The sequence below is a fragment of the Heterocephalus glaber genome, unplaced genomic scaffold (genome assembly GCF_053883595.1).
Source record: "Heterocephalus glaber isolate CG9 unplaced genomic scaffold, H.glaber_assembly_v1.0 deba00000071, whole genome shotgun sequence".
NCBI lineage: Eukaryota > Metazoa > Chordata > Mammalia > Rodentia > Bathyergidae > Heterocephalus > Heterocephalus glaber.
In genome coordinates this window covers 10,704,314-10,729,453 of record NW_028258137.1, presented here as the reverse complement: position 1 = coordinate 10,729,453, position 25,140 = coordinate 10,704,314, and the positions used below count along the sequence as shown (strand labels likewise).

The 25,140-nt window shown below is 35.4% G+C and overlaps 1 long non-coding RNA gene and 1 pseudogene across 1 annotated transcript in view; one reads left to right on the top strand and one right to left on the bottom strand.

Moving 5' to 3' along the window:
• Window positions 1-25,140, top strand: part of LOC147830602 (uncharacterized) — a 626,443-nt gene that overhangs the window by 438,826 nt on the left and 162,477 nt on the right. The window lies entirely within an intron of this gene.
• On the bottom strand, window positions 16,016-16,433 carry LOC147830604 (interferon-induced transmembrane protein 1 pseudogene; annotated as a pseudogene).

Genomic DNA, 25,140 nt, shown 5'->3' with positions numbered 1-25,140 from the left:
TCATAAACTAAAGAGCTGGCTCTTTAACATCCTTAAAAGGACAAGTTTATTGAGACAGTTCTCTTCACTACTCAAGAAAATGTCTTCAACTTAATTAACTGATATTATAAATAACTTTTTATAAGAAAGTTTAAAATTTAAGTAAGTGAATTTTGCAACTTTTCTTAGGAAAATAATAATTTGTAAAGCTAAAACTTCTAAGTAAAAAATTTTGACAAAATATCCTTAGTCCTACACAGTTTGACTAGTGAACTTTTAGAAGGCACTTAAAGAAGACATATTACAATTCTGATGCCTATTATTTCATTAAAGAGAAAAGGAGAAAATGTTCCCAAATTATTTGATAAATTAAGTGTATCTTTGATGTCAAAGCCTAGCAAGTATTTATGTCTATATGTCTATATCTATATCTGTATCTACACACACGTACATACACAATATTCCAGGAGCAGGTGAGCTTTATTACAGGAATTCTAAGTTGATTTAATGTCATTTAATAAAAAAATTAAAATAGTAACAGAATAAATGAGAAATATCACATTCTCACTTTGATGATGAATAAAAATTATTTAATGATTCCATACTCATTTATGTTTAGAAAATGTAGCGTCTATTGATGGAAGGGTACTTCTTTATATAATAGATTCTGCAAAACCCTAAATAACCACTAATGTTAAAATACTGAATGCTTTCATTCTGAGGAGAATAAAATCATGAAGTCTGCCATAATTTCTTTTATTGAACATAGTAATGAAAAGTTCAATCACTAGTGTGCAATGACATAAACAGAATAAAGGCAAGAAGTGGAAAACTACCATTATTCATTGTAAATATGAAGATATACATGGAAATTATTTGAAAAATTTAAGTATAGAATATTAGACTACACGTATTTTAATTATACTTAAATTAGTATTAAAATTTCTTTTGATATTTTACAAACCTGTAAAGAAAGTGAGCAAATACTTTCTGAAGGCCTTTGGATTTCTTTAATACTGTTAGAAAATCTGTGGCATTTTACTTTTAACTCAAAATCACACATCAGTATGTGTTCTCTGTACATTTCAAATTATTTTGTAATATTTCATTTTGTACACATAGGACCAAAATTTACCCACTCCTTCTAAGGATTACAATTATATTTTATGTATACTAGAAATGACCTGCCATAAACAGACCTGGAAATGATGAAAATTAGTGTAACATGGTGCGTGGATAAAAGAACAAACAACATTTTGTCTATCACCAAGAATGGTGGTTGCTTCTGAAATTAAACCCAGCGGGTAGAAAGATTCTAAACAGACTTCAAATTGTTGAACATCTGCTCACCCTAACACAATCTAAAATAGGAAATACATAGCATTTTATAATGCTAAAGTTCATACAACCTAGTTAAAATTATTAACTATTAAATTTCTTTGGAAATATGTCTCCAACAGACCCTCCAACATTTTTATATTCAAGTCATAAAATAGTGACCTAAATAGCTCTTTCATTGTATTAAAAATAGTTGGATATATTTTCCTAATTTCAGTTTAAATAATTTTAATTTTCTTATAATGAAATATGAAATGAATAAGCCCTAGACTCAGTTATATTTAAATAAGATGGAAATTTAGATTCCAGCTTTAAAAATGAAATGACTTAAATTTTTCTTTTATATCTATGTGATGCTGTAGTATGTTCTGGCCTGGTGCAGATTAGAGACTCATTACACATTAGGCGTGGCAAATACCCAAGAGTTTATTTCTCCTTATTACTGCAATAATTATTCCAAAGAAGGTTTCCAACTCCTGGTTCTAGAATTATAACTCACAGCCAATGCACAGTTTGAATGTTCCTTCTTTGTGGATGGACTTTATTGGTTTTGATTCATCCAGGTCCCAATATACACTTCTGGGAGAGGCAAATTGTTTGGCTTACAGAGAGTTTAAAGCACACTGAGTGAGTAATTGCCACAGACGGCTCAAGAATCTTGTATTTCACAGCTGATTTCATTGCTTCAGTTCATCTCCTGTGCAGAAAAAACCATAAGTCACATTTCCACTTTCAAGTCAATCATCTTTCTAGTCATAGACAAAGCCTGTTACTCAATGTGTGACATTCTCAAAGAGACAATAGTGTAGTGGTGAATGGATCAGTGCTTGCCAGAGTTTGAGGGGAAGGAGGGTGTGATTATAAAGGGATATTACAGGGACTTTTTCTGGGATAATAGAATTGGCTGTATTCTGATCATGAGGATAGTGATCCTATACACATGATAAAATGCATAAATGTGTAAAGTAAAAAGTCCATCTTACTGTATTATAATTTTAAAAGTTAAATAATGTCCTAAAATAAAATTGTCATTATTTATAGAGAGGTTCTGTGGCTGACCCCAGATCACTCCCACGCAATCCAGTTAAGTAAAAAGTTTTCTAAGCACAGGCTTTTGATGCTACTATGTGTCTTAAACAGGATGATTTAAAAGCATGTTAAGGCAATTATCCCTTGTTGATGTCTAAGGAGAAGAAAAAAGCTGCTTTTAAAAAAGCTTTTAAACAGCATTTAAAGCAATAAACAGCCTTTGAAAAAGCTATTTTTTTTCTTACCCCCTCCCCCTCAAGGCATGGTACTTTTGTTGGTGCCTTTATGAAATTGTAAGGAAAAGCAATACTTTCAAAATTCTTTGCTTTAATGTAAAATTGATTTGAGATTGTCCTTTCTCCCTCCTCTTTTTCTAATTCTAGTAATGTAAAGATACATGTCAGTATTATTATCCAACAAGGATCAGAACAAAGGAAATTTCTATCCTTGATACAGACCAATTTAGTAAAGAAAGTTTAAGATTCACATGAGTACTCTTTGTGTCCTTTCTATTTTTGTTGATTCAAATTTTATTCAAGAGTTGAGCATTATCAGATAATAGGTAAGTAGAGACAAATTGAAGTGGAGGTGTGATTCTATAATTTGTCCAAAAGAAAAAAAAAACCTAGAAGCTTATTAAATTCTAAGGGTTATGTCTCTGAATAATTTATTCATAAAAATTTAATTTGTATAAGGATTTTATTGTAAAACTGCATGCATAGCTATAAAACCTGAAATAAATCAACAAACTGTGGTATCATAGAACTTGTATCAGGGACTTCAGCATTTTTTTGCATTTGACTTTTCGTTTTTATGCAATCAAAGAAAATAATCAACTTTCTTGCCTAGGAAATAGATAAATTGTAAAGAAACACTTTCATGTTTTGTTTTATGTAAATTTATTTCAATGAAATAAATACCTGAGTTTCCTTTAGCTAAAATAATTGATTTCCTGGAGAAGTATAGATTCATTCTCCTGGCTTTGCTGTGAGCTCATTCATTCAGGGTGACTTGTTTCAGAATAAGAGCCAACTCTGCTACATGGCACTATGCAGAACCAGGAGTGGCCTGTGACCATCCTGACTTGCCCCTTTCATAGGGGTTATCAAGGTGCTACAGTCCAAATTACTCAGTGCTTTTCCTTCTACTAATTTCCTTTATTTTACAAATCTGAGAATTGAATATTTAATAGAATGAGACTTCATTTTAAATTCATATGAGAATATCCTCCCTCTGTAATTCCTTTTCTGAGCAGGATTTCTCTGGGCAGTTTAGTGAAATATTCCTGACACATCCCATAACTTGAATTAGAATATTGCTTTCACATTTATTTCAAAGCATAATTGGGTTGCAAGTTCTTCCCAATGTTACGTCCTTTTGAAAATAAAAAAGTGACTGACACATGGTGTTTCAAGAACTTATTCATATATGTATATTTCACTGTGTGATAATTTGTGACATAAACACATTGATGACATCTGTGTGACATAGGGAACTTGTTTGGTAAGGTTGAAAGAAAATTGATTAATAACTCAGTATCTTTTACTGGAGGATGGATGTAGGGTTTGATAGAGCTGCAAGTTCCATGCTTCTAATCATAAAACCACAGTGCCTGATTAAAATTTATTAACTCTAAGATGATAAAAGAGATAGGAGCATACCTAATGGGGGCACAACTTAATTTTATATTAAGCCTTTGAGTATATATGAGATCAAAGGAGTTGGTGGCTTTTACTATTTGGAGGTGTTAGGGGTTTGGCATATAATTGAGCACTGTTTGGCACCTGATGGGGTAGCTCTTTCACTAATCACAGCTCTTCATTCTGCCTCTGCAGGAAATGTAGACAATGGGTTAATAACTTTTCATTAATTTTGACCATTGCTTTTCGTGTTACCATTTTTTTCGAGAGTATATGTAAATACAGCCCAGTGCTTTCCTGCATTTTGTTATTCCTTTGAATGCAAACATTCAAGAATGTAAAAGATGAGCTGAACAAGGCTACATTTGAAGAATGGAATGATTATATGACATATGAGTTTTTCACTGAAATGTATTTTAAAAAATATGTTATATATGTATACAAACCAAATTTTGATTTGCTATTTCAATGAAATGAAACAGAAAATACTGTGTACTTCAATGGACTTGTTTAGCTCATGTTTTCAAAATTTAAATTCAAGTTTCTTCATGTACAATACGTGCTTAATTAAGAAATAAAGAGATCTGAAAAATAAATAAAATTTTCTTCCAAATTGATATTTGGGAAATCAGAGTGGAATAGTAAAGACAACTGGAAAAATAAATTAAATTATAGTTAGGACAGAGCAGTGCATAAAAGTGCTGTAAAATAAAGTCCATTAGTATGGAAACTCACTTGGTCATCAAATACCTGAGTTTTATTATAAGCAGTGTGATTTTGGCTGAATTAATATATTTGAAACATAATTTTCTCTAGTAAAATTAGGTAACAATAACTTCATCTTACATTTGGTGTGAAAATGAAACAAAAACAACCATCTACATTTTACAAAAGCTAGTATAGTTCTTGGCACATAATAAGCACAGAATAAAACTTAATTTCTTCTTTTTGTCTTTGACTACTTAAGAGCATATTTCTCAAATTTTAACACCCATGGAACCTTTCACTTTCCAGTGAATTCTAGGCTGGAACTCAACAAATAACAAATAAAAATCAGAGCTTTTTTACTTGAAGAGGAATTTGGAATTCAGGATTTGGAGTCCTGGAGTTTTTGTGTATCCTGTCCTCCTCAACTTGTATGATTTTGCTAATGCCATTTTGCTAATTCCCTGAACCCCTTTCTCATCCCAATTCCTACCATGATAGCTCAGATGCACTTGAATTCTCCAGGACTCCATCCAAGAAATATAATTTGGAAACTCCAATACCAAAGTTTAGAAAGATAGCATTCTCAGATTTAATAATCACAAGAGTCATGTGCAATAATATTCATCACAATTTGTTAGACACATTCAAGTTAAAGTAGAAAATCATAGAAATAGTCACTTATGAATCTAATGGTTTATGTTTACTCAACTACATATGAATTCACATTATTTGTAAATCTTTTGATATAGAACCAATTATTTTATTAATAGTGCAGTTTTTAATTAATTGTAGTTATTAGGCATGGAGTTGGTATAAAGGAAATATTAAAATGAAAACTCATGCCCTATAAGAGTTTTTGTTTTTAAGGATCAGGTTGTCAAATAAACATAGGCAGTTACTCTGTATGCATTAAACTAATTGAATATCCTTTAAATCAATAAAAAATGATAGTAGTTCCTGAAAATAAGAGAAATATAGCTCACATAGCTTGGTTTCAATACTATGTGTAGTTTTTTCTCTATATTAATATGTGTTGCTTGCAATTCACAGGCCATTATATAATACCATATAAATTTAATATACCCTGAAGCAAATTTGCTCTAGGGACACATTAAGAAGGCTAAATATGATTTTGAAAGCTATAAACTATGCTTTACAATTTAATGTTGTTCAATCAGATCTAATTTATATTTTCAGCTTAAGTCAGAAATAGAATAGTCAGACTTTGCTTGGTTGATGTTCAAAGCAAAGAGGAACTTCTAGCAAACTCTCTAATGTGTGCCTGATACTTCTATTGTTAAATGACCGACAATACCTATTAGCACTTAAAAAGATGCTTCTAATAGTTACAAGCATGTTTGAAAATATCATATATTGTGTTTTGGATCAGTAATCTTATCCTGGTCAATTTTATCTTTCACTAACTGTGTCTCAGTATAGGCTTATACCTATATTAATAATGATAGTTTCACTCCTGGTCTGATTCAGTATGTAATGATTACACCACCTCCATCTACTGGTCTGTAATCATTCTTTAAGCACATGACTCATCCTCAAAAGTACTCCAAAGCCATATATTTTATGGGCTTTTGTATATTTAAGGAACTCATATAGAATAGTTTAGACTGTGAAGACAGAAATACCTAGATTTGGAAGTTACTACCTATCTAATACATTACCTGTATGAATTTTAAACAGGATTTTTAATAAATTGTATACAATAAATTTTACTCATATTAAGTGTATAATAGTTTTAAGACATTTACAGAATTTTGCAGTAATAGAACCCATTATTTCCATGTCCTCAAAACTTTTCCTCATGCCCATTCAGAGTTAATCTAGTTTCTACTCTCAGCCCCAGGCAAACAAAAATCTATTTTCTCTTTCTATAGTTTTTCCTTTTCTACACTTTCTATAAATGGAAACATATTATATAAGGTCTTTTGTGTCTGATCTTTTTCACTTAATGTTATATTTTTGAAGTTCATCTGTACTTTATGTGTATGAGTAGTTCTTTAATTTTTCTTGCTAATTAGCATCGACTTTATGGATATACCCCATTTTAGCTGTTTGTTATGAGGTGGACATTGGGATCATTTTCATGTGTGAATAATGCTGCTAAAAGCATTCATTTAAAACTCTTTCTGTGGATATATGTTTTATATGTATTAAGTAGATGCTTAGGAGTGGAACTCATATGATATGTAGGATTTTTATGCTTAAAATTTTAAGAAACTACCAAACTAGCAATACCATTTTAATTCCCACCAGAAACATGTGAGTGTTCCATTTTTCCACATTCTTTCTAAAACTTATCATTTCTGCTTTTTGATTATAGACATTCTAGTGATTGTGAAGTGATATCACAGGTTGCATTAACTTATATTTCCTGACTTTCTAATGATGTTGATTATCTTTATGTGCTTATTAAACATTCATGTAAATTTTTGGTAAAATGTCTGCTCATTTCTAATTAGATTGTCTTATTTCTTAGTGTCATTAATTCTTTGTAGTGATTTGATATGATAAATTTGATTTGTAACTAATTTATCCTAATCTTTTTATTTTCTTAATGTTGTCTTTTTTTTGGCACCAGTGATTGAACTCGGGACCTTGTGCTTATGAGGGAGGTAGAGGAATCACTGAGCTAAATCCCCGGATGCCAATGATGTCTTTTAAAACACAAACATTTTTAATTTTGGCAAAGTCCAATTTAGAATGCAGAAAACTCTTAGACTAATTTCAGTTATTTTGGATATATATACAATAATGAGATTGCTGGACTATAAGGTAGTTCTATTTTTAAGTTTTAAAATTATTTTAAAATTTTTCTTTTTAATTAATACATAATACTTGTACATATTTATAGGTTAAAGTGTGGCATTTCAATACATGTACACATTGTGTTTGATAAAACTAGGGCAACTTATAACTTCATATATTTATCATTTTTTTGTGATAAGAACATTCACAATCCTCTATACAAGGTATTTTGAAATATTGAATATAACATTGTTAATCATAGTCATTCTGCTGTGTAATAAAACACTAGAATTTGTTCCTCTTATCTACATGTAACTTTGTATCCTTTGGCCAATCTAGCCCTACTTTTATTATTAAAGAACCTCCACACTGAGTTCCATAGTGGCAGCTGTATTGATTTCTACCAGTAGTGTACAAGGTTTCTCTTTTCCCTAAGTCCTTACTAACACTTGTCTTTTTTATAATAACCATTATAACAGTTGTGAGATTATCTCCTTTGTGTGTGTGTGTGTGTGTGTGTGTGTGTGTGTATGTGTGAGCTTTCTGTCAATGTAACAAAATACCTGAGTAAAGTATCTTAAAGAGAAAGGGTTTATTTTGGCTCACATTTCAGAGGTTCCAATACATTGTCATTTGGCTTCATCACTTTGGGCTTAAGGCAAGACCAAACATCATGGTGGGGAGCATGTGGTGGAGAACAGCTGGTCATGTCATCATGAGGATGGAAAAAATAAAGAGATATCCAGAAGGGCCCAGAGACAAAATGTACCTTCGAAGCCATGTTCCCAGTGACTTATTTCCTGTAATTATGTCCCACACCCTAGAGTTTCCACCCCTTTTCAATAGCACCATCAACTAGGAACCAAGCTTTCAACAAATGTGCTTTTGGGGAACATTTAAGATTACAAATCATAAATTTGGGAGGTCTGATCTTTTTAAGTTCTTTATAGATTTGAGATAGTAGACCTTTGTGTGAGGAAGAGCAGGTGAAGATATTTTCCCACATTGTGGGTTTTCTCTTCACACTGCTGGTGGTTTCTCTCACTGTGCAGAAGCCTTTTAATAAGAAGAGATCCCACTTGTTGATTGTTGTGCTGGTTCACGGGCAACTGAGGTTTTGTTCATAAAATCTTTTCCTACACCGATGTCTTCAAGGGTTCTACTTAACCTCTGTTCCAACTGGTTCAGAGTTTGTATTTTAATATTTAGATCTTTAATCCATTTGGATTTTAGTTGAGTGCATGGTGAGAGATATAGGTCTAGTTTTAATCTTTGGCAAGTTGAAGCCCAATTTTTCCAGCACCATTTCTTAAAGAGGCTATCTTTCCTCCAGTGAGGGTGTTTAGCTCCTTTATCGAAGATGAGGTGGCTGAGTATGTCTGGAGTTGTTTCTGTATCTTCTAATCTGTTCCACTAGTCCTCAGGTCTGTTTCTCTGCCAGTACCAGCTGTTTTTATCAGCATAGCTTTCTAGTATACTTTCAAGTCGGGGGTTGTAATACACCCTGCCATGTCTCTGTTACCAAGAATTGCTTTTGCTATTCTGGGTCTCTTCTTGTTCCAAATGAATTTTTGAATTGTTTTCTCAAGGTCTGTGAAGTATGCTGCTGGGATTTCAATTGGGATTGTTGAATCTATATAATAGTTTTGGAAGTATGGCCATCTTCACTATGTTGATTCTTCCTACCCAGGAACAAGGGATGCCTTTCCATTTTCTGATATCCTATTCAGTCTTGTTTTTCAGAGTGCTATAGTTTTCAGAGTAGAGGTCTTTGATTTCTTTTGCTAAGTTGATTCCCAGGTATTTCAATGTTTTGGATGCTATTGTGAAAGGAATTGCTTGCCCCATTTCTCTCCCAGTGGTTCTGTTTTTTGTGTACAGAAAACTATTGATTTTTGTGTGTGGACCTTGTGTCCAGCTGCTCTATTGAATTTGGTTATTAAGTCTAGAAGACTTTTGGTGGAGTGCTTAGGGTCTTCTATATAGAGTATCATGTCATCTGCAAATAATGACAATTTGACTTCTTTGTTTTCTATCTTTATTGCTTTTATTTCTTTCTCTTGTCTAATTGCTGTGGATAATGTTTCTAGAACTATATTGAACAGTAGTGGTGATAGTGGACATCCTTGTCTTGTTCCTGATTTTGGTGTGAAGGATTTCAGTTTTCGACCATTTAGTATGATATTGGCTGTTGGTTTTCATAGATGGCTTTTATCAGATTGAGGTAGAGACCATCTATTCCAATTTTTTGTAGAGTTTTTATCATAAATGCACGTTGGATTTTATCAATTGTTTTTCTGCATCTATTCAGATGACCATATGGTTTTTGTCCTTGGCTCTATTAATATAGTGTATTACATTGATTGATTTGCATATGTTGAACCATCCCTGCATCCCTGTTATGAATCCTCCTTGGTCAGGGTGTATGATCTTCTGCATTCTATTTGCCAGTATCTTATTATGGATTTTTGCATCTATGTTAATTAGTGAGATTGACCTATAGTTCTCTTTTTTGTTTAGAACTTTCTCTGCTTTGGGGATCAAGGTGATGCCTACTTCTAGGAATGAATTTGGAAATATTACTTCTCTTTCAATTTCATTGAGGAATTTAGACAGTAGTGGCAGTAGTTCCTCTCTAAATGTCTTGTAGAATTCAGCAGTGAAGCCATCAGGACCTGGGCTTTTCTTAGTTGGTATGTTTTTAATTACATTTTCAATTTCACTGATTGATATTGGGTCCTTTAGAATTTTTAGGTCTTCTTCGTTCAACTTTGGTAATTCACACATATCCTGGAATCTGTCTATTTCTTCTGTATTTTCCATCTTATTGGCATATAGGTTCTCGAAGAAGGTATTGATGATCCTCTGGATTTCTGCTGGGTCCATTGTAATTTCACCCTTTTCATTCCTAATTGCATGGATTTGGGCCTTTCCTTTCCTTTTTTTTGTTCAGATTGGCTAAGGGTTTGTCAATTTTGTTTATTCTTTCAAAGAACTAACTCTTGGCTTCACTGATTTTTTTCTATTATTCTCTTAGTCTCCATTTCATTGATTTCTGGTCTGATCTTTATAATTTCCTATGAGCTTTGGATTTGTCCTGCTCTTCTTTTTTCTAGAAGCTTTGAAGTTTAGCATCAGCTTGTTTATTTGGGCTTGCTCTGTTTTCCTAATATGTGTATTCACTGCTATGAATGTCTCTTGTAAGACTGCTTTCATTGTGTCCCATAGATTCTGATATGTTTTATTGGCATTGCCATTTAATAGTATGTCATTTAATAGTATTGTAATTTAATAGTATGTCTTTTTTAATTTCCTCTGTGAGCCATTGGTTATTCAGGAGTGTGTTGTTCAATTTCCATGTGTTTATGAAATTCTTGCCATTTTTTTGCTATTGATCTCCAATTTCATTGCACTATGGTCTTATAATATACAGGGGATAACCTCAGTTCCTTTTCACTTACTTAAACATGTTCTATGAGTGAGTATGTAGTCTATTTTGGAGAACAACCCGTGTGCAGCTGAAAAGAATGTGTACTCTGATTTTGTGGGGTGGAACACTCTGTAAACATCTGTTAAGTTCATTTGTTCAAGAGTTTGAGTTCTAGTATTTTGTTGGTTATTTTTTATCTACTTGTTCTATCTATTTGTGACAGTGGGGTATGGAGGTCCCCCACTACTATTGTATTAGTGGCTATTTGATTTTTCATGTAGTATTTGTTTTATACAGTTGGGTGCACTAGTGTTTGGTGCATATATATTTATAGTTCTCATCTCTTCCTCTCAGATTGCTCCCTTTACAAGGATGTAGTGTCCTTCTTTGTCTCTCTTACTCAGTGTTGGTTTGAAATCCACTTGATCTGCAAAGAGGATTGCTATTCCTGCTTTTTTTTGAGTTCCTGTTGCATGGAGTATTGTTTTCTACCCTTTAACTGTTAGTGTATGATTTTCATTTTGAATTAAGTGTTTTTCTTGTATGGAGCATATTGTTGGATCTTGCTTCTTGACCCATTCTGCCAGTCTATTTCTTTTGACTGCTGACTCTTACCTTTTTCATGACTTTTTCTTTTTGTTGGATTCTCCCCCTTTGTGTTTAATTTCTTGTTGTGCCTAATGGATTCATTGTGCTGGGCTTCCTGGGGTTGTGATCCTCATTTTTTTCCCCTAGGATATTGTTTAAAAATTTTTAGAGTGCTGGTTCGGTATTCATGAAGTTCCTAAGGTGCTCTTTGTCATGAAAGTATCTTATTTCTCCATCAATTTTGAAAGATATTTTTGCAGGGTACATCAATCAGGGTTGGAAGTTGTTTTCCTTTAGGGCTTGAAATACATCACCTCAAGCTCTTCTTGCCTTGAGGGTTTGCATTGAAAAGTCTGCTGTGATTCTGATGGGCTTTCCTTTGTATGTGATTTGTTTCTTTTCTCTAACTGTTGTAGCATTTTATTCTCCTGTTGGGTTTCTGGAATCTTAACTATTACATGCCTAAGTGTAGATTTTTTTTTTGATCACGGCTAGTTGAAGTCCTATATGCCTCATTTATCTCTATGTCCAGTTCTTTCCCCCTGTTTGGGAAGTTTTCTGCCATCATTTCTGTGAACAGTTTTATTTATATTGTCTGCACTGTCTCCTGTTTCTTCAATGACTCCAAGCAGTCTGATGTCATTCTTCTTTGCATCATCTAGCAGCTGCTGGATTGATTTCTCATGGTCCTTTACTACTTTTAAGAAATTTTTCTTTTCCTGGTCACTAATTGCAATCCTATCTTCTATATCTGAAATTCTATCCTCTCATTGCCTCACTCTGCTGCATAAACTTTCAATGAAGTTTTCATCTCCTGGAAATCTGTTTGCATCTGATTTATGGATTTCATTTGTTTCCTGTGTTGGCATTCCATCATGTTCCTCAGCTCCTATATTTTTTTATCTGTGTCTGCCCTAGATTCATTAATCGTGTCTTGCACTATGGGCACAATCTCTGTTGTTTTCTGAGAAAATTTTTGTGATTTCATTTTTTCCAGGTCCTCTTTCATTGCCAGTTCAGGCAGTCCAGGTGTTTGAGTGTCAGATTTGCTCTATCTCCTTGTCATTTGGGGTTGCCTTAGGTGATCTGGAAGTATGCTTTTGAGACTTGTTTATGTGTCTTCTCATTTCAAGAGATGCAGCCTGCTGTGCCTTTGTTGAGGTGACTTTTTGCTCACTCAGTGGTCTTGAATTCTCAGCAAGCCACTGAGCAGCCTTTACTCTGCTGCTCACCAGTACACCAAATCCTGGGTTCAGAGTGGTAGTCTTCTGGATCCTTGAGCTGACCTGTTGTCTGGGCAGGCTTCTGGCTGGGGACTGTGCATACTTGGAATGGTATCTAGGTGTGCCTCTCCCTGGGGCCTCTATGTAGCTGTTGTCTGGGAGGGCCTTTGGCTCAGGGCTATGCACCCCAGTTCCTGTTGTCTGCACAGGCTTCTGGCTAGGGTCTCCACACACTTATCAATGGTATTGGGGAAAGCCTCTGGATATTGCTTGTGTGCCTGTGTAACTCTTTTCCAGGTGGGTCCTTGCCTGTGGGCAATAGTATGGCGGGCCTCTGGCTGAAGCTTGTGTGCCTGTGCAGCTCTTTTCTGGGTGGGCCTTCAGCTTGGGAGGGTGTATAGGAGCCTCTGGGGTTGGCGCAGACCCCTTGCTAGGATCTACTTGTAGCTACACTGGTCTGGGGCTCACAGCTACTCCCCAGGATCTGTGTGCACTTACCAAAGGAATGACCAAATAACATTATTTTCTAGCTACCAAGTTATGTGAATTCCTTATATGTTGTGTATTTTTAACCTCATCTGTTAGCTTTAGGCTTAGTTCTTTTTTCTAATGCCCGTGATATAAAGTTAGTTTATTTATTTAAGATGTTCCTTCTTTTTCCTTAATGTAAACATTTGCCATGATAAGATCCCTCTTAGAACTGTTTTGTTGTATCTTATATATTTTCTATGTCATGTTTTCATTTTTGTTTGTCTTAAGTATTTTTAAATTTTCTTTTTAATTTCTTCTTTGACCTGTTTTTTAAGGATCTTGTTGCTTGATTTATAAATACTTGTGGAATTGCTAAAATTCCTCCTGCTATGCTAGTTTTATACTTCTGTGATAAGCAAAGGTACTCAATATGACTTTAGTCTTCTTAAATTTAAATTGTTAAGTCTTGAATTGTGGCCTAGCATATGATCTATTTTGAAAGAGTTTCCATGTGTGCTGGAGGAGAATGTGTTTTCTGATGTTGTGGGGATGGAGGGTTGTGGACATGTTTGATGTGATCATTTGGCCAGAGTGTAGTTTCAGTTGTTGCCTTATTGATTTTATGTATAGATAACCTGTCCATTCCTGAAAGTGGACTTTTGTAGTTCCTTACTATTGTAACACAGTCTATTTTCCCCTCAGGTTTGTTGATATTTACTTTATATATTTAGTTGTTCTGATTTTGAGTGCATATGAGTTATAAATGCTGTATTATATCCTCTTGATGAAATGATACCTTTATCATTATAAACTGTTCTTCTTTGTCTCTTTTTATAGTTTTTGACTTAAAGTTTACTGTACCTGATGAAAATATGACTATTTGTGCTCCTTTTTGGTTTCCATTTGTAGATAATCTCCTTTTGTGTTTCTTACTCTCAGTCTTTGTTGGTTCCTGCATGTGAAATGACTTTCTGGTAGGCAGTCTATGGCTGGGCCTTCCTCCTACTCCCAATCCTCTCAGGCATTCTATGTCTCTTTATTGGAGAACTCCATCCATTTTACATTCAAGGTAATTATTAGGTAAGATAGGTAAGAACTTACTCCTATCATTTTGTTAATTATATTTTGTAGATTTTATTTTCTGCTTTAGCTTTCTTGCTTGGTGACTAGATGATTTTCTTCAATGGTATGCTTTGATTCCTTACTTTTTGTCTTGGGTATACCTGCTATATATTTTTGCTTTGTAGGTACCATGAGGCTTACACAAATCATTTTATAATGAAAACCAGTTATTTTGGACTGATAACTATGATTACATAAAATTACACTTTTCTTACCCTATACATTTTTTGTGTTTCTTATGTTTTTTAAAATAAGATTTAATCAATCAAAATATTCATCAGAATTTTTGTTATTAAATATTTAATTTTCATAAAATTATTTTGTTAGACTGTATAATTTTTCAAATCCTCCCGTTACTGCCTTTCAATTGGGAAGTGTGTTTTTTGTTTGTTTGTTTATTTGTTTTGAGACAGGGTCTCCCTGTGTAGTTCAAGCCACTGGCCTTAAACTCACTATGTAGCCCAGGGTGGCCTCAAACTCACAATGATCCTCATGCCTCAGCCTCCCAAATGCTGGGATTACAAGTTTGCACCACCACACCTGGCTGTACATTTTGTGTTTCTGATGTCACAATTTATATCTTTTTATATTGCATATACTTAAACAAATGATTGTGGCTATTTTAATAGTTTCATTTGTAAAACTTCATTTAAAAAATATTATTTGCACCCCATCATTACAGTAGTGCAGTAAGTTGACTTACTTTTACCAATGCATTTTATACTTTCATATGTTTTTGTATTATTCAAGTAACATCCTTTTCTTTCAGCTTGAAGAACTGTAATTTTTCTTGTAAGACAGGTCTGATGTTGATGAGATTCCTCAGCCTGTTTATCTGGGAAAGTCTTTATCTCTTCTTTTTTTTCCAAAGGACATTTCTGCCATGTATAGTGTTCTTGGTTAGCAATTTTTCTAATTTAGCTCTTTGAATATGTAATTCTACTGTCTCCTGGTTTATAAAGTTTCTGCCAAAATATCTGCTTCTAATTGTATTGAAAGTCCATTATATGTTATTTGCTTCTTTTCTTTTGTTGCTTTGTGGATCCTGTCTGTCTTTGATATCTGATGATTTGTTTACAGTAAGTCTTGCTGTAGTTCTGTTTGGCTTGAATCTGACTGGAGACATTCCCGTACCTGGATATTCATACTTTTTTCCCCCAAGTTTGGGATATTTTTTACTATCATTTCTTTAAGCTCTCTACCCTTTGTCTCTATTCTCCTTTAAATCCAATAACTCAAAAAATTTTTTTTATTGCTATCCCACAAATCCTGTGAGCTTTCTTCATTCCTTTTCATTTTTCTCTCCCCCGCCTCAATTGTATACTTTCAAGTAACCTGTCTTCAAATTCACAGATTTTTTTTTTCTTCTCCTTCATTGATTTCTATTGCATTTTTAAATTTTACTCACTATACTTTTCAAGTCAGATTCTGATTTTCTAAAAATAACTTCAATATCTCTTAAATTTGTCATTCTGGTCATTTATTTTTCAGCTTTCATTGAATTGCTTCTTTGTATTTTCCTGGTTTGTGGAGCTTCCTTAAAGAGCTATTTGTGTGTGTGTGTGTGTGTGTGTGTGTGTGTGTGTGTGTGGCGGGGTGGACACACACTTTATCGAGCCCAATTGTGGACAGCTGCTGAGGGTGTGGGGTACAGGAAAGGGCTCAGCCCAGGGCCAGGGCTGGCTGTGGAGGGAAGAAAACCTCAGGACTAGTGGCCCTGAGAATCATGTCATCCTCTTGAACAAATGCATGGAGGTGAAGGCAAACATAATGATGAGGCCGAGGGTCAGAGCAATGCTTAAGACCAGGTGCTGATGTTCAGGTACAGTGGAGGCGTGGCCCTGGGCCCTGATCGCATTGCCCACCATCTTCCTGTCCCTGGACTTTATGGAGTAGGCAAAGGCTATGAAGCCCAGACAGCGCATGTTCATGAAGATCATGTTGAAGAGGGACCAGACTACGTGGTCAGGTACAATGGTGTCACTGTGGATGTTGATCATGGTGGGGGTTTCGGGAACAGGGCCATGGGTGTCCCCCCAGCATGGCCACCTCGTCATCCTCCTCTTTTCATAGTTTGAGGGGAGGCTGAAGTTAGCATGTGAGAAGGTCTGGGTCCTGTGGCTCAGGGTGTTGATGCAGGACAGGCCATGTGTCTGGACACTGGGCTTTTCTCTGAGACCAGGCCTCCTCTGCAATTTGGATTTCCCAGTTTCCTTTTCCTCTGTCCAGTTATCTCAGTGGAAGCCTTCCAAATGTTATAGGGCACCAAGTAATTCAAATAATGTAAGGGAAATATTGTAACTCCCAGCCTTCTAGATATCCAAAACTCCAATTTGTGTTCTCTAAAATCAAAGAATGAATTCTAGGAATAACTGAGGTTAAGAGTAGGAAAAAATTATTGAGAAAAAGATAGCTTCTGTCTTAGAGAGACAGAAGGCGGGGGGTGAGAAAATATGTTGTCCTCCCTTAAAGAGCTATTTTTGAATTCTTTGCCTGACTGTTCATTCACTTCCATTTCTTTGGGGTTAATCACTACACTTTATATTAACTCTTGATAATATCCCATTTCCCTGATTGTTCTTGATCTTTGCAGCCAGGTGTTGGTGTCTTCACAAATTTGACAAAAACACTTATTTCAGTCTTTGCATACTGGCTCTGCCTGGGAAAAATCCTTCAAAAATCAGCCCATTCAGAGATTCTTGGAAAGCCACCTACCATGGTCTATAGGTAGACTTGCTGCTGGTGTCCCTGGGCTGGCTTTGGATGGTGCCTGAATCTGTTCATTGCATCATCTAGGTAAGCCTGGAACCTAGGGGGCTGGCCTAAAGTTTATCCTCAGGGGCTGGCCTAGAAATGGGGCAGGCCAGAAGAACTGGAGCAACCAGGGCTGGATCTGTGGTGGGCCTAAAGCTTAGGACTCCTGGAGCCAGACTGATACTGGGAAGGCTGAAAATCTGGGCCCACTGGGGTCAAGCTAATAGTGGAACAGGGCACAGTAAAGGCCAATAGGCTGAACTAGTGGTGGGGCAAGAGCAAACATTAGGGCTGCTGGGGCCAGCCTGGTGGTATAGCAGGTCCAAAGTCCAAGGCTCTTGAGGCCTAGCAGTGGGCAGACTGGCTGCTGATCGGGTGTTTGGAGGCTGGAGCTGCTGACGTTGGACCAACAGTGGTGTGGACCAAAAATCGAGTCTGCTGCACAGATCCAAAGCCAGTTGGGGCTTCCTGGTCTGGGTTGGCATCAGAGTGGGTCTAGAGGCTCAGTCTATGGATACCATCCTAGAATTTGGGGCCACTGGGGCCTGTCTGGTGCTGGGTTTTACTGTGGTGGGCCTGGTGTTGAGGTCTAAGGCAAAGCTCCGCTCACTCTCCTCTCTTTCTCCTAAACAGAGGTTATATCTCTCTGTGCTGTGCTGCCTTGGGCTGGGAAAGAAGTGATATGAAAAATGCAAAATTATCTTTGCTACATGCTTCAGTGCATCTTTTCTTATTTCTGTGCTGCATCCTGGTACTGTGATCTCTTAACTGGTTCCCTTAGCTTTTGCAAAAAATATTTTCATGTATGAACAGTTATTCAGTGATGTTTCTGTGTGTGGAAGGTGATCACTAGAGAGTCATATTCTGTCCTTTGGCTCCATGCCTTCCCATATTCTAATATGTGATAATTAAAATAATTGCAGCCATTATTTAATATTAATTATTTTATTTATTATATCACTGTCCTACTTTTCATTAGCTAACTCATATAGCAAGTATGAGCACAATGACATGATAGAAGAATAGTCTTAAGATAAGTAAGAACCACTGTGGTTACTTTTAGAGTTAAGGTGCAGTTTGGATTAGTCTTTTTCTAATTCAAATGCATGATAAATTAAATTGATTTTATTTTCATGAAGATACCTGATTTCAGAAAGATGGCCTCACAGGAGCTATAAAATGCTGTACTTGAATGGCTTTGAAGTAAAATAAAATACAATTATTTGGAAACTGATATGTTCTGAGGCTTAGAATATATTTGGTTTTAAAGGCCTTAACCCACTCTAATTCTTCATCAAGGAAAATCAATCACAGGATGAGAACATGAATTAGATATCCCTAAATGTCATAACATTTATATATTGGATTTTACTTTTACTTCATTAAGAAACCAAATAGGACTGTAATTAAAGAAAACGCTAGCATATGGTAGAGAGTCTGTTTATGGTTTTCCCAACTTTATACACCATTAGAAATTCTATGCTGTGAAGGACAAGCCAAGTGAACTATATGCATAATTGATTAGAAACTTACTCTACTTCTAAATCATAGGGAAATCTACTTTTATTTAATTTGAAATCTGTTACACAACTCTGTTTGAAATTGAGTGTCGTAAAATTTCCCGTGGAATTTGAGAGAAGATGAAAATGAACAAGGGAGCAAGGGCTTGAAAAATCCCCTAACAGTATTATTTAATTTTATAGACTTCCATGGAGTGGTTGTATCTTGAAATTATATTTTTATAACTTCTGTAACAGCAAATCAGTCTCCCTGTTCAAGGGGATAATTCAATGAGAATTGTTCAAATTCTTGTTGTGTGCCAGGTGCAGGAAAAAATCCTGAGCAAATAGAAACAAAAGAGTAGATATGAATTTTCATTTAGTGGTCTGGGACACAAGGTAAGTGAAGAAATCTTTATAATATCATGTAACAAATACTATCTGCTCAGTGAAGAGTCATCAGGGAATAGACTGAAACACTATCCTAAAAGCCACACTGGATCCATCATAAATGATCAGAACTCAATTTTACTTTTTCTTTTCTTATCTAGTTTTTTTGCTTACCTACATAAATATAACTACTTATATAAAGAAATATATTCTGATATAGCTATCTGAAGATCATAATTTTTATATAGGATAGAATTTTTCTGACTATGAAACAACAGAAGAATAAGACATCTTTTTTTAACTTTATAACCTTTTATTGGTACATTTCAGGTATACAATATAATGACATTCATCATTGGAAATTTGCACCTTTACATAATCTCTCTTGGTTCTTATTTTTTCCCCTTCCCCTGCCCTCCCTTCAACCCCTCCATCCCTCCCTATTTACAAAGACTTTGTTTCCATTTTTTCATTTTCTCATATTAATTCCATAATAAGACATCTTTGAATCTCAAAATTACCTGTTTTTTTACTTGGGATTGAACAAACAGCAAGTAATTTATATTTGTTTGTTTAGTGTGGTATGTAGTATGTTGTGATGGTGAGTTTGGAGTGTGTGCATACTGTGGGATGAGGTGTTCTGTGCAATGTGAATACAGTGGGTGTGCACCGAGATTTGGCATGTCATGTACAGTGAGATGTACTGGTGAGGTAGGTCTTGGAGAGTTGGGGATGTAAAATGCTATTTTTTTGGTATAGTTTTGAAGTTTGTTTCTGGAGTCCTGCAAATATTGAAGAAAATATTAGTTCTTACAAGTGAACAAGCAACACGGGTTATGCTTATATAGTATTTTCTATGTGAATATGGTAAATTTCAGTATTTCTTTCCTATGTTCAATACAATAGCACATGCATATAGAAGGCTTGTTAGACTCAAGGCTGGGGACTGGATATTCCTAGGATAACAATAAGACAAATTGTGAAAGCGTCGTTTGTGCCTCCAATCTAGCAAGAGTATCGCTGTGACAACAATGTGTAACTTCTATGATCTCAACAGCAAGCATGCATTTTAGGGGATGAAATTCTTTAAGGAAAATAGCCTGATAGGCATCTTGATGTAGGAGGTACTATCATCCAGTCATGAATGTCCACAAATCACCAAGGAGCTACTCAACACAGGAAATAAGGTGATTTTTGTCCTGTTCTTTAATCAGAAAAGAAAAAATATAAAAAAGACTTCAATGATACATTTTTTAAGCATTGGAGTTAATCCAGCATAAAATACATGCAAATAAAAGTAATATATATGCAAGAAATTTTTCTCTCTTTATATATGTAGATATATATATATATATATATATATATATATATATATATGAGAGAGAAGAGATGCGGAGAAAAAGGACACATGAAATTGTATGGACTGGTGGTGGTGGTGGTAAACTCACTGAAATTTTAAGGATATTTCAAATCAAATGGTGTATATTTCTGTCATGTAAGCACATCTTGTGTTTCTATCTTTACAGCTTCACCCCGCTCTTTCAACTCACCCTTGAATGTAGTAACCTCAGAATGCTGTGAGGAGGGGCACTGGCAGAGGGAGCAATGACAGGAAATAGAATCCAGATAAGTCCAAAGGAGAGTTCATTCAGAGGGTGCCAAGAAAGAAGCCCTTAGTGACTGCAGGTAGTGGAGCAGGTTCACTGCCATCTTAAGATGCACTGTTAGGGATGTGCATTTACCTCAAGGGATCAGGGAGACCCAGCTGAATCCTAGGCTGTAAATATGAGGTCTATTCTTCAGATATAAGGGAGAAGGAAACAAATTGAAATGGCATGGTGTTACCTGCTCTCACTGTAGCTGAGGCTGTAGGGATGTGTAAGAGGCACCATGAAGATACTGTTGTTGGCAGAAAAACCGAGCACCTCATAAGCAGAGGAAAAATGAGGTTCTAGAACTTGTGTGTGATTTTCTTACATCATGAATCAGTCTGGATATGGGACAAGACAGAGCTGAAACTTCCTTCCTTCTTTCATTTCCATAAAGTCATTGCTCCAGCACAGCTCTTGTACTCATGGCTCCGTGGAGATGTCTCCTTTAGTCAGCTCTCTGCTCCTCTTGTTATATCCTTTCTGTTCTCCCCATTCTCTGGCTGGCTACCATCTCTTCTGACCCTAAAATTACAGTACAGATTGTGAAAGTGAAAAAAGCATGGGTTTTAGAGTTCAGAACAAATACAAAATACTCATTGTGGTTGATCAATTCCAGGGAATCCCTGTGATTCCTGCCCTTGTTTACTGCTGTATAATCCTTGCTTTCCATGTGGGTGCACCTGTAACCTGCTTCTAACCAGTCAAATATGGAAAAATTGAGGCTTTCTTTCAGATCTAACTAAGGGTTCAAATGAAATGATTTTGAGTAAAAGACTTTTTGTATGGGCCTGACTTAATCAGATAAAGGCTCTTCAAGGAGAAACTGAGGTCTTTCTGTGGTGAGAAACTTCCCATTACTGGTTTTGAAGAATTAAACACCACACTGTGATCTGGTCTTTAGAGAGGGCTGTGTGACAAGGCACTGTGGTGGCCTCTGGAAACAGATTGACTCTTGGCTAATAGAAAACAAAAAATCACATATTGCTTTGACTCTATAGATTACTTTGGGTAGGAGAACTTTTGTGCACTGTTGGTGGGAATGTAAATTGACACAGCCATGGTGGAAATTTTTATAGAGATTCCTCAAAGAATTAGAAATAGAACTGTATGACCCAGCAGTCCTACTTTTGGTACTTACCTGAAAGAAACAAAATCAGAATCTCAAAGAGATATCTGCACTCCCGTGTTTACTGCATTGCTATTTACAATAGTCAATGCATGGAAACAACATGTTTGTTTATGTATATATGGATAAAGAAAATGTAACACACACATATGGAATGTTATTCAGCCACACAACAGAAGGACATCTTACCATTTGTGATAATATGGATGAACCTCGAGGACATCATGCTGATTGAAATGAATCAAATGAATAATAGTAAAAATATACTGTATGACCTCAGCTATACATGGAAAGTAAAACTGTTGAACTCATAGAAATGGAGAGCAGAATGGTGCTTGCTGAGATAGGAGAATGGGAAATGCTGGCCAAATCTCACGAACTTGCAGTTACAAGTTGCGTAAGTTTTGGGATCTAATGTACAGTCAGTAACTATATTTAATAGTACTGTGTTATATACTTGAAATTTGTAAAGAGAGAGATCTTAAAGGTTCTCATCACAAACACACACTACTAGGTGAAGAGATGGATGTGGTAACTCACTTGATTGTGGTGATAATTTCTCTCTATGTATATCTTAGATATATATATATAAATTTATTTGTCAATTATACTTCAAGAAAGCTGGAATAATAAACAATAGTAACAACCCTGAAAAAGGAAGATAACAGAAACTTCAGCCCTACGACTGCAAAGAGATACATTATGCCAATGTCCTGAGGCTGCTTGGAAGTCGATCCTGCCCCATCTGAGGCTCTGATGACACAGGCCTGGGCAGCACCTGGATTCTAGCCTGGTCAAATCCTGAAACGGAACTGAGCTATCCTTCTCCTGACTTCCAGCCTACAGAAACTTGTAAAATAGTAACCGAGTGTAATTCTAAGCTGCTAAATTTGTAGTAGTATACCAGGCAGCACCGAAAACTAATGTACTCACTAACTGTATGAAAAAGCAAAACTAGACTGAATTTTGATAAAGGTTTTTATAGTCTGAAAAAATAGGCTGATGATAGAAATGCCTTCTTGCCAGACTGAGTTGAGATTCTGAGCCCAACACTTACTACTGGCTGACCTTGAAGAAATACTTAATTTTTTGGCTTTCAGTTTCATGAGTTGTAAAGTGGGTGTATTAAAGGTACCACCTATCTTAGTCTGTTTTGGCTGCTGTCACAAAACACTGTAGTCTGGATAGCTTAACAGAAATTTAACGTATCCACACTTCTGGAGGCCAGAAGTCTAAGATCAAGATTCCTGCTGACTTTGTTTTCTACGAGAGAGCTCCCTTCCTGGTTTGCAGACAGACACCTTCTCAATATGTCCTCATAGGTGCAGGCCTCTTGGTGCAGACCTGCAGAGGGAAGGGGGAGGGGAGGGCAGAGGGAGAGGGCTTGAGCGAGGCAGAGGGAGCGAAAGAAAGCGCCCTCTGGTGTCTCTTCTTATGAGGACACTAATAACTATGAGGTCCTGCCCTCATAACTTCACTTAGCCTTAATTAGTTTCTTACTCCAAATATACTACACTGGGGGTTAGGGCTTTCACATATAAATTATGAAAGAACACATATATTCAGTCCCTAAAAGTCACTTTCCCTCATAGAGTTTCATACACTCTATAAATTATCTAGAATACATAAATTTATAGTACTTAAAAGCCCTTCCAAAATAAGGAAAACAATGACCAGATTAAAATAAAACTTGTTAAAGAACTCCTTAAAATTATCTGAAAAGGTCATTGGTGTCCTCAACAATGAGTGTTGGTGAAAACAATAACACTGTTTTTGTCCATAAGCTTTATAAAATTAAAGTAATTAACAGTTCTCAATGATAACAAAATGTAAGATAGCAAATACTCTTAAATGTGTTGCTGTATTAACAGTTTCTCAAAATTTAACATGCACACACAATGTGAGCATATAGGAAGGTTTTTTTTGAATAATGTTAGTGGTAGCAAAATGATGGACTCATCAAAATGTTCCATTAAGGACAAACATTAAATAAATTACTATTGATATCACTCAAGCAATTTGGAAAAAGCAGATAGATCTATTTGTATTGATTTGAAAATAAAGCCACTCTGTAGCATTAAGTGAAAAAAGTTAGTTGCATTGTAGTAGCATTACTTGTAGTGCATTACTGTGATGGCTTCTTTATAAATGTACTTACATTGTGTAATGATATCTGTGTAGTTTTGAAATTTTTGCTTGACATTTTTATTAAGAAGTCTTTCTACGACAAAGTTTTTGTTAAGGTAAACTGACTCATGTCTCATAAGATCTTTTATACAATTAAAAAGTAAATAGCCCTGTGTAGATACAGTCCTAGAGATTTTTATTGTGTTTTAAAAGGAAATTAATTACCCTTCCAAATGGGCTAAAGCTTGCCAGTGTAACTGTACTGGATTATTCAGCATCTCAATTCTTCATTTGGATGCAATACTTTCTCATTTTTAACAGTATCTGTGCAATCTGTGATTCATTCCAGTTGGCTTGATAAATTATGTTCCATGGCTCTACCTCTTTACAAAAGAGAAATATAGACGTTAAGAATGGTTGCTTTGCTGAAATTAAACAAAAGAATTATTTTTTTACAAGTGGCCAAAAAAGTCTGAATTGTTTTCGGTAATTTCATACTTGATCCTGTTACGAAGCTGCAATTCCCTCATGCGAAGAGGAGATTTGTCTGCTTAATTATGCAGATAAGACCTAAATAACATTCCTTCTCTCATCTTACCCCATATTCTTTTATCAACACACTCCTCTATTACTTCATTAAGAAACAAATTATGCCATGATTATATTTAATGAACATGTTCAGATCACTATATATGTAGTCACTGTGAATTTCATACTCGACCAATCCTTGCTTTTTCATTCCTTTTCCTTTAAGGTCTGTCTGCTTCTATAGGATATAATCTAGAGTTCATTGCTACAAAATAATGTATTTATCTGGCTCAAAGGGGAAGTACTGAAAGGGCTATATGTTATTGGTCCTAAGCAAACATGAGTTATGATAAGACAGTACCATTTAAATGATTAGAAAAAATAGTTTGGGCAAAGAACTCAATCCAGCAATTATAAATCTCCATACTAAGTATAAAACAAACCCTTCTGTGAGCCATGCTGAAGATAGCCCTCTGTCAGGCCTTTCTCTTGCTTGATAATGACGTGCTCTCTGTGCTGGCTCCTGATGTCTGCCCACTTCTGTAGTGGACTGGATACAAATGACCTGCAGCTTCTGTGTGAGATGCACAGGCCCTGACCAGATGTCCTGACAAATAAAAATAGATATGATATTTGAGGCAATTGCCTAGATATCTACGGCACCAACACATATTTTTCTTTAAAAATATCAACACTCTGATGCCTGGATTGTCCAAATTGGTCTTTTTCTTTGCTGCCTGAGAAAACAACTTATGTAAGTTTAAAGGAAAAAA